General features: G+C 39.7%; 1 long non-coding RNA gene across 1 annotated transcript in view; it reads left to right on the top strand.

Moving 5' to 3' along the window:
• Nucleotides 1–5,211: 5,211 nt before the first annotated feature.
• Nucleotides 5,212–9,862, top strand: part of LOC131810832 (uncharacterized) — a 227,235-nt gene continuing 222,584 nt past the window's right edge. Inside the window, exon 1 of the long non-coding RNA XR_009345734.1 lies at nucleotides 5,212–5,359. This is a non-coding gene — a long non-coding RNA (uncharacterized LOC131810832). The remainder of the gene's footprint in view (nucleotides 5,360–9,862) is intronic.

Genomic DNA, 9,862 nt, shown 5'->3' with positions numbered 1-9,862 from the left:
CATAGCGTCTGAATGGAAGTTATGGTCATCAACGAGGAGCTGAAACCAAGAGGCTGGGCCAGGAAGTCTTCTCCTTTTCCTCTTAAAGCAAAATAGTTCCTTATATTTACTCTGGGTTGCTCAGGTCACTATCATATTGTGAGTGCGGATTCCAGTTTCGTTTACTTGCTGATTCTGTTTTTCAAGTTTTTGATGTTTAGTTTCTTACATCTACCTGAATCTTACTTTCAAAACCTTTTCAATTGTAATTCTTACTGAACACCTCTTCTGACAGTTATCTTCTCTCACATCCTTAAATTACTGTCCCAGTACTGATTTTACTCTGACATTATTATTATTCCCAGTTTGGTCCTAAGCTCTTTCAGGGCAGTAACAGGGCTTTGTTCTCTTTGGGGCCCTCTCTTCCCACAGGTGCTGCTTAAATGCATATCTAGTACTGCATAAACAAGCTCCTGAACTGATCAGTTTTCCTGGGAGAAAGCATTTCATTTGGCAGGATCCATAGTTATTTTACAAAGAATGTGTGGATTAAAAGCTAATCTTCTCTTTAAAAATAATTATAGATTTTCGTGGGTAAGAAGGTATGATGAATTCAAAACTATTTTGGCCTCTAATAAAATGGTTTGGTTTAGGGTCTAAGCTGTGTGAGTGTAGGAAAGTCAAGTGAGCACTCTGGACTTCAGTTCTCTCATTTACAAAATGGGAGGCTTGAATCAAAGATTTCAATCTGTCCTACAGCTAGAATAATTCTATGAATGTCTCTGCTGTGTAAAGAAAGAGCTTCACGCTGTTTAATAGCACATGTATGCTATTATCTACCAAAAATCTGTGTTTGTTCGTGAACTATTAAAAAAAATCTATTGATAGTAGAACACTTTTGTATAAATGTTACAATGTATTTATGATATTGGATATATTTATTACAGAATTCTTTTTAAATAATGGACTTGGGAAACACTGAGTGATGTAAAAAATTCCCTATCACTTACACAGAAACCTTCCATAGCACAATATAAAAAAAATCAATCACATGAACTCTAATATTATCATGTATCTTCAACTTGAATTGAATTTTACTTTGCTGCTTCAGTGAGTACTACAAAAACATGCTGTGCTTGGCTGACCCCTGGACACACAGTCACACCTATTTAATGTGAAGGAGTTTGTGAATGCCACTTTCCAAAGCTTTCAGGAAGGCAAGTCACAGCTAAATGCATCCTTGAAGATTAATTACCACTCAATTCTTTTCAGCTCTCAAATATACAATTGCATTAAACATAAATTTACCTTGAGGCTGCATAATGGACACTGGGTAGAGGACTTCCATTGTTATGTCTTTGGTTCGAATCTATCCCCAGTTTAAGATTGACTGAAAGTCATTATCCTTTGTCAACTGCTTGGTGACTTATGAAATGAGTTACTGGTCTTAGTTAAGTTCCTAGCATAGCCAAAACACACCTTCACAATTGATGACCATCGGGAGCTGCTGGAAATCTGGAAGAGGATCAGAGATTGAATCAGTTGTAGAAATTGAATTAGCATGTCTCCGGTCTTCCTTTTAAATATGCGTTGAAACCTAGAGTTCTGTCTTTTTCTAGAAGAGAGCAATTTAAGTCTACAGGGTTGCTGTTTGGACATCTTTCATTCGCATAATATGATGGAGACAATCATGTTAACTCTTTCTTCTAGTTAGGGCAGCACGATTATCCCCAATTTCTTCTTTGCATGAAGAGATATCCGAGGGCTTAGTCATCTCCAGGAAAGGTTTGTTTGTTTTTTTGTCTTAAGTCTCACAGTACAGAAAAAGCACTGAGATTCCATAGCCTTTGTCATCATTGTCTATGGGGACAAGAACATGTTGGTGTCAGATTGTTATTTCTGTCTGAAAATAACATGGTTTAGTAGAAAGCATCTTTGTCACGTGAAGGTTGTTGCTGCCTGAGTTCTTGTTCTCGGTCTGCATCTGTTTGTAAAATATTAAATACAGGGATGCCTGGGTGGCTCAGTGGGTTAAGCCTCTGCGTTCGGCTCAGGTCATGATCCCAGGGTCCTGGGATCGAACCCTGCATCGGGCTCTCTGCTTGGCAGGGAGCCTGCTTCCTCCTCTCTCTCTCTGCCTGTCTCTGCCTACTTGTGATCTCTGTCTGTCAAATAAATAAATAAAATCTTAAAATATGTATATATATTAAATACAATTTGAAGCCTCAGTGTCCCTATATGTAAGATAAAAGACCTTAAACTGGATTTCTCAAACTCTCTTCTGACTTTATTGGATTCTAAGACATTTCCTGAAAGGTTTTGTGATAATCCTGGGACTGTGGGAACCTGAGGCTTTTCTCCTAGAAAGGGATTAGTATTTTAATAGGTGACCCTTAGATGAGGAAGTAGCTTCATCTGGAAGTCGGTAACTAAGAAACAGAAAAAGTCACATTTAATGACCAGTAGGGATTATTGATGGTGACTGTAGAGAACAGGTAAATGAAATTTGAGTTCAAATGGGAAAGAGAAGCGTGTATAGTATCCCAGGCGGGTAAGAATGTAAATTGGAAGGACTAGAAGAATCAGTCAGAGAAGTAGGAGGCCAAGTACCATGTACCATGATAGCTGAGTCTAAAAAGGTCAGAGACTAACAATTGGTGTCTGAGAGTTCAAGGAATCCTCTATGATAAGAACTCGCCTCTTCCCTTTTCTTCTTTCCTTCTCCTCCCTCTCCTCCACCCTCCTCACTTGGGCTTTCTTCTTAGGTGACTTCCTCAATCACAGTTTGGAAGTTATCTTTATTTAGATAACGCCCAGATTAATTTCTTTAGCCCAGTTCCTCTCTGACTTCTAGACTCAGATGAGAAACTAATTATACATCTCTCCTTTACTTTCTCATAGACAATTAAATTTTAACATGTTCAGATAGAATTCTAACTCCCTCCCTAGCTTCTCCATTAGTCTCCCATCTCAGTAAATAACATCACCATAAACTATTTTTTTAAAAGATTTATTTATTTTACAGACAGAGATCAGTAAGCAGAGAGAGAGAGAGAGAGGAGGAAGCAGGCTCCCTGCTGAGCAGAAAGCCTGATGCGGGGCTCCATCTCAGGAACCTGGATCATGACCTGAGCTGAGGGCAGAGGCTTTAACCCACGGAGCCAGCCAGGTGCCCCCATAAACTAAATTTTTAAAAATTTAAGAGTCATCGTTGATTCTTGATCTTTCCTTCACTCTTCATTTTATAGTCTGTCTAGCCTAGCTGATAGAATTGGATTTTCCTTCTAATTGTCATGTCTACTGCCACCATTCTAGTCTCGATATTTGCCATTTTCTTACCCAGTTTGCAAGGGTAGCATCCTTTCTCCCTGATTCTTTTTTTGTTTGTTTGTTTTTGTTTTTGTTTTTTTGGAAGACAGAGATCACAAGTAGGCAGAGAGGCAGACAGAGAGAGAGAGGGGAGGAAGCAGGCTTCCTGCCAAGCAGAGCGCCTGGTGTGGGGCTCGATCCCAGGACCCTGGGATCATGACCCGAGCTGAAGGCAGAGGTTTTAACCCACTGAGCCACCCAGGCGCCCCTTTTCTCCCTGATTCTAATCAGCCCTCTCTCCCATCCTGAATTCTTTTTCCACGTAATGGTTTGGGTGATCTTTTTCCACGTAATGGTTTGGGTGATCTTTGTCAAACAACACCTTTATTCCTAAAACCTCTTGTACCTTTCCATTTTCATGGATAGACAGATGTCTGTGTGTGTGTGTGTGTGTGTGTGAGAGAGAGAGAGAGAGAGAGAGATTGACCAGAGTTATCTAGGTAGGCTCAGCATAATCAGAAGTGTCCTCATAGTACAGAAGCAGGAAGTCAGAATCAGAGGATGAGATGTGATGATGGAAGCAGAAGCTGGAATGGTGTGATCTGTAGAGGGGAACCACAGACCAAGGCATGCAGGTGGCTTCTGGATACTGGAAAAGGCAGGAAAACGGATTTTCCCCTGGGGCCTCCAAAAGGAATACTGCTCAGCTGACACCTTGATGTTAGCCCGTGAGACCCACTGATGTTAACCAGTGAGACCCATCTGAAATGGGTCTAAAACTATAGCTCTAGAGCTCTAGAACTATAACTTGCATTGTCTGTTGTAATATGTGCCAGTAATAGGAAATTGATATAGTCCGTTTTCTCATTTTTCAACTATGCTTTGCCTGTATGTCTTCTGTTTTTGGAACATAACATGTGGTGGTATTCTTCAGGATTTTTGCACAGGCTCTTTGCTGGGCCTTGTGTGCTTTTACCCATAATCATAGGGCTAGTTTTTCTTGTGGTAGAGGTGGTGGTGGTGGTTTTAATATTGATTTGAATGACATCTCCTTAGGAAGGTCTTACTCAACCTCCTCTTTCATCACCCTGAATTTGTTTTATTTTGTTTTCCAGACAGGTTGTCTTGGTCCAGGCAGAGTTTTATTTACCTGTGTACTACTTGGCTTTTTCTTGTTGCTGTTGTTCTTTTCTTTCTTTTGGCCTATTAATGTAGAACCTGAGCTCCATGACAGAAAAACTGTAGCTATCATGGTTAGCACCATGTCTTGAGAGTAGTTTCAGGTGGATAGTCAGTTCTACGTAAATAGTCAATGCCTCTCTGACAGATTGAATGAATGATTTAGGGGAATGCGACTTATTAGGGGGAGAATGTGGCTCTAGGGAAGGAAAGTTGGCGGATGCTAGCCAAAGATCCTCAGCCATTACAAGGTTCTAGGCTTGACTTTGGTAACAGTGGAGATGAGGCCTTACCAAAGACAACAGGGGAAACTGTGGAGTGATATGAGTGGTCAAGGAGGAGCCGAAACTGGTCAACTGGACACATTTAAGAGAGGCAGGTCAGTGAAGGTGCTTTACGGAACTTGAAATACTGACAGAAGTTGGGCCTGGTGTCAGGTGAGGCTTCGAGGCAACACAGGAACCCAGCAGGCAGATGAAGGTGTAACTCCCCAAATCAGGCAAAAAAGACGATCAATGGTAAAGGGGACAGGGATTGCTACTCTCTTGTCCAACTGAGAATCCCCCCAAATTGGTTTAATGCTAGGCACTTAAGAGATACTTAATAAAAACAGACAAGATATCTATGAGTGTCGAATGAACAAGTGATTCATCTATAGATGTAAAAGTAATTACTGTGATGCCTGACATTTTAGACAACTTGACTTCCCCTCCCCTCTTCTCTCCCTTTATAAATTGTAGCAAAGGATGGAGTTATCCTGCCTTCAGACTGATCAGATATGGCTGTGGGCTGGGGCTGGGATCTTGGGAGACTGACAGACCCTCTTGGTGGAAGCTGGGAAAGAAAAGTGTGATGGGAAAGTGAGGCAAGGCCAGCCGCACGGAGTGTCCCAGTGAGTAGAATCCCTAAAGAGAATATTAATGTTGTCAGTGCTCAAGTGACATTTATTCAGGACTTTCTCAGTAAAGTAAGTTAGATTAAGTGTTACATAATTAACCCTAAGAAATTAACTTTAATCAAGTATTCCGTTCTGTAATTTCCTTGTCCTCTGATCTCTCTATTCCTTTCTAATCCTTTTGGCACTCAATCCTATTTTATACTATATTGATATCTGTTGAATCAATTTCCCTCACTATCTAAATGACATTTGCTCTAAACGAGAAATAGCAGGTCTTAATGTCCTTAGTATATGAGTTTTCTGGGGCTGTCTTAACAAAATAGTATAAACTGGGTAGCTTAAAACAATAGATATTTATTTTCTCACAGTTCTGGAGGCTAGAAGTCTAAACTCAAGTTGTTGGCAAGGCAGTCCTTCCTCTGAAGAGTCTGGGAAAGAATCTTTCCTTCCTCTTCATAGCTTCTGGTGTTTGCCGGCAGTCCTTGACATTCCTTAGCTTACAGGTCCATTTCTCTGGTCTCCATTTCTATCTGCACATGGCCTTCTCCCCCATGTTTCTCCTGTTTCTAAATTTCCCTCTCGTAAGACCATCTACTCTAATCCAATTTGACTTCATCTTAGCATCACTGTATCTGCAAAGGTCCTGTTTCTACCTAAGGTCACATTGGTAGGTTCTGGCTATATGCGATTTTTGCTGGGGAGGGGGCACTAATGACCCTACTACAGGTGGTTGAGACTCAGAATACTATTGTGGGACAAGTCCAGACTGAAGACCTTGTTGAGAGAGGTCTAGGGAATTTTTCACAGTCTGTAATGTTGTTTCACAGATGCTTTTTCACAAGGGGTTGTGCCTTAGTCATTTTTATATTCTCCATTATTACAAGTGAGCTGACACACAGTGGGTATTTACTGAATAGTAAGAATACAAATTTGAAAAAAGTGAATGCTAATGCCCACCTCCATAATCCTCTAACACCACCAATAGAACTTTGTTTTGACTCAGCTGTTGGGTGGGAAGTGTCTGAATGCAGAAGCCTTGGTCTCCTGGGATTGCCGGACTTTGTTTCTGATGTCTAACACCTGGTCAGTATATCCTTGATTTTTTGTTGTTGTTGTTTGATACTTGAATTTTGAGAAAAATTAAGACTATGGTGTGAGGGATTATCTCTGTTCATCAATGTTACTGAACATTGAAAGACCAATCTTTAAATGAACTGTTTTAAGAATATCTGGGGGCACCTGGGTGGCTCAGTGGGTTAAAGCCTCTGCCTTCGGCTCAGGTCATGGTCTCAGGGTCCTGGGATCGAGTCCCGCATCGGGCTCTCTGCTCTGCAGGGAGCCTGCTTCCTCCTCTCTTTCTCTGCCTGCCTCTCTGCATACTTGTGATCTCTCTCTCTGTCAAATAAATAAAATCTTAAAAAAAAAAGATTATTAAGAATATCTGTAGAAGACCTTTACCACTGGGGCTAATAATACATTATATGTTAATAAAAAATAAAAAAAATAGATTTTATTTATTTATTTGATAGAGATCACAAGTAGGCAGAGAGACAGGCAGAGAGAGAGGAGGAAGCTGGCTCCCCGCTGAGCAGAGAGCCCGACACAGGGCTTGATCCCAGGACCCTGGGATCATGACCTGAGCCAAAGGCAGAGGCGCCTTGAAAAAAATTAAAAATTAAAAATTAAAAAAAAAAAAGAGTATCTGTAGAGACAATCTACTTAAAACAAGAAGTAGTGAATACAAATAACTGTTCTTTAGTTGATAACAAGCTGTTTGGCCAGGGGTATCTGGGTGGCTCAGGGGGTTAAGCCTTTGCCTTCGGCTCAGGTCATGATACCAGGGTGCTGGGATGGAGCCCCGCATCAGGCTCTCTGCTCAGCAGGGAGCCTGCTTCCTCCTCTCTCTCTGCCTGCCTCTCTGCCTACTTGTGATTTCTGTCTGTCAAATAAATAAATAAATAGATCTTAAAAAAAAAACAAATACATAAAATCTTTTATAAATCAATCAATCAATCAATCAATCAAACAAGCTGTTTGGCCAAATTTAACTACACCACTTTAAAATAATGATTAGATAGCAAAATAAATTAAATTAAATCCAAACCTTACAACAAATGATTAGATAGCAAAATAAATTAAATTAAATCCAAACCTTACAACAAAGGGAGAGACACGGCTAATAACATGGAATATTTGCATAGCTCCTTCTAATGATCTCATCTAATTACTACAAGATAGGTAAAACATGGATAATTTTCTTCCCTTGTCCAAGAAGGAAACTAAGGCTCAGAGTTTAAATAGGGAATTCATGAAGGTGTTAGCACTTCAGATCCTCCTATCCTAGTCACCTTCACTGTCCTGAACACAACCCTATTCTCCATCACCAGAAAAAAATGGTTATGTGATAAGGTTATTTTGGCAATATCTGCTCAGTCTAAAAAAGTCATGTACACATCACATTGGTCAAATTATGGATATTGTTTATGTTCAGTTAGTTTAAATGCTATTTTTTAAAATTTCTTATGTTATCACATCATAAATAAAAGCGTAAACTTAAAGAGGAGAAGCCTGTGTGCTTGGATGGGAATGTCAGATCCATAAACTGGTAACTTGAGTTTAAGTCCGGTGTGACAGGGGGTGAACTGCTGCCCTCCTAGGAAGATCAAGTGAACTGAACCAATGTGGGTCTCTATGTGTGTTGACCCTGTGGTATTCCAATGTCTGGCTGTGAATGAGGGGAAAGATCTGGTGGGAGGAACTTGAAAATACATTGGCCATTCTGGTTGCATTGCCAGTCAGACTTTGCCCAGCACATGAACGACTTTGGGCCTATTGATATTTGCTGTGACACGTAAATGTTCAGCACAGTATTGATTCTGAATGTCAAGCCCTCTGCTTAGGTGCTGTTTCGGTGTGATGAGCAGATTATCACAGAATACTAATTGAACCCTTTAAATTCTCTCTCTCTCTCCTGTATGCGCAACACCAACAAACAGCAGTTTAAGAGTAACGAGAGCCCATTCCCAACCTTAATGGAAGCAAATGATCTTTTAAGTGTTGAATAGTATCTGGTTAGCCTTGAGTGAAGTTTTTAAAAGGTGAATGGCTTTCTACCAAAATACATACTGTAACTGCTGTAAAATAAGGTTACATGGTTCAAAATTGTACATTTGATAGTTAATTAACCAGATTAGGAATAAGGATGAAATAGAATGCTATCTGAGAGGGAAAAATACTGATTATTTACTCATGCATTAAAGGAAAGAAAAAAAAGTGAAATGTAATTTTGTTAGTGCGGTTGGAGAAAACCAAGGTTTTGAAGAAAATTTCAAAGTTCTTCCAAAGTATCTATATGAAATTTGGTAATATTTCATAAACATTATTTCAAATACTTTAAAGACTACTTATTGTTAAATAGAAAAGACATGTAAGTTGATGAGTGTTAGTCTACATTGTTGTGGAATTATTAATATTCTGTAATTGATTATTTGGCATCTTGGAGGCATGGGCCAAACTAATAACCAAAGTTTTTTCATAGCTGTGCCATCCCTGTGCTTTGATAGGTACACAAAAATCTTATTTAATACCCTCACAACAAACCTTAACATCTGTATTTTTCTTCCTGCCTCATAAGAGATGTCCCTGCCCCACACTTTCCCTCCACTTTAGTAATAATGGCTCCCCCCAAGCTTTCCCCTCACTCCTTCTGTCTCCTGGTGAGCTGGTGCTTCTCCATATGGCTCTGTATGGTGTGGTATACTTCCTCCTCTTGGGCATTGTAAGTAATAAACTCTGTTTTCAAAGGCATTGACCTTTCAATGTCATCACTGAATCATACCTACAAATTAAATTCCAGGCACATTTAAAACATTTTCAGAGTTCAGTTTTAAATGATCCAACTGTAAGTTTGGGCACATATTTTGAAGTGTGTTTGTATGTGTGTAGATAGATAAATAGATTAAATCATTTTATCAGATACATGTAGAAGCTTACTTTAAAATTAGCAAGAAAGTCTTAGGGCACCTACGTGGCTCAATTTGTTGAACGTCTAACTCTTGGTTTTGGCTCAGGTCATAATTTCATGGGTTGTAGGATCGAGCCCTACATCAGGCTCTGTGCTCTGTGGGGAGTCTGAGATTTTCTCCTTCTGCCTGGCTCCCCTTAAATAAATAAATCTCTAAAGAAATAAGATCGGCAAGAAAATTTTAACTCACACCTGCTTGAGAAAGGCAGGGTCTTATATCAACAAATCAGAAATATCTGATCAAAATTAGACCAGTGTGTTTTGTGATTTAATAAGTTAGCTGTGAAGTTCTAGCATGCTACAGATCATATGAGATGTCTTCCTTCACCCCACTCTGTTCTGATTCTGACATGATAATCAGAATCAGAATGGCCTACAAATGAGAAGTGAATTCCTCATTTAGCATTCAGCACTAGGCTTCCTTGTCTTTCAGGTAGATTGCCCCATGTTTTTTCCTAAACATGGGAAAACAA

Source organism: Mustela lutreola, chromosome 11 (assembly GCF_030435805.1).
Source record: "Mustela lutreola isolate mMusLut2 chromosome 11, mMusLut2.pri, whole genome shotgun sequence".
Classification (NCBI taxonomy): Eukaryota; Metazoa; Chordata; class Mammalia; order Carnivora; family Mustelidae; genus Mustela; species Mustela lutreola.
The sequence above is the reverse complement of the archived record's forward strand: the minus strand, read 5'-3'. Positions and strand labels throughout refer to the sequence as shown.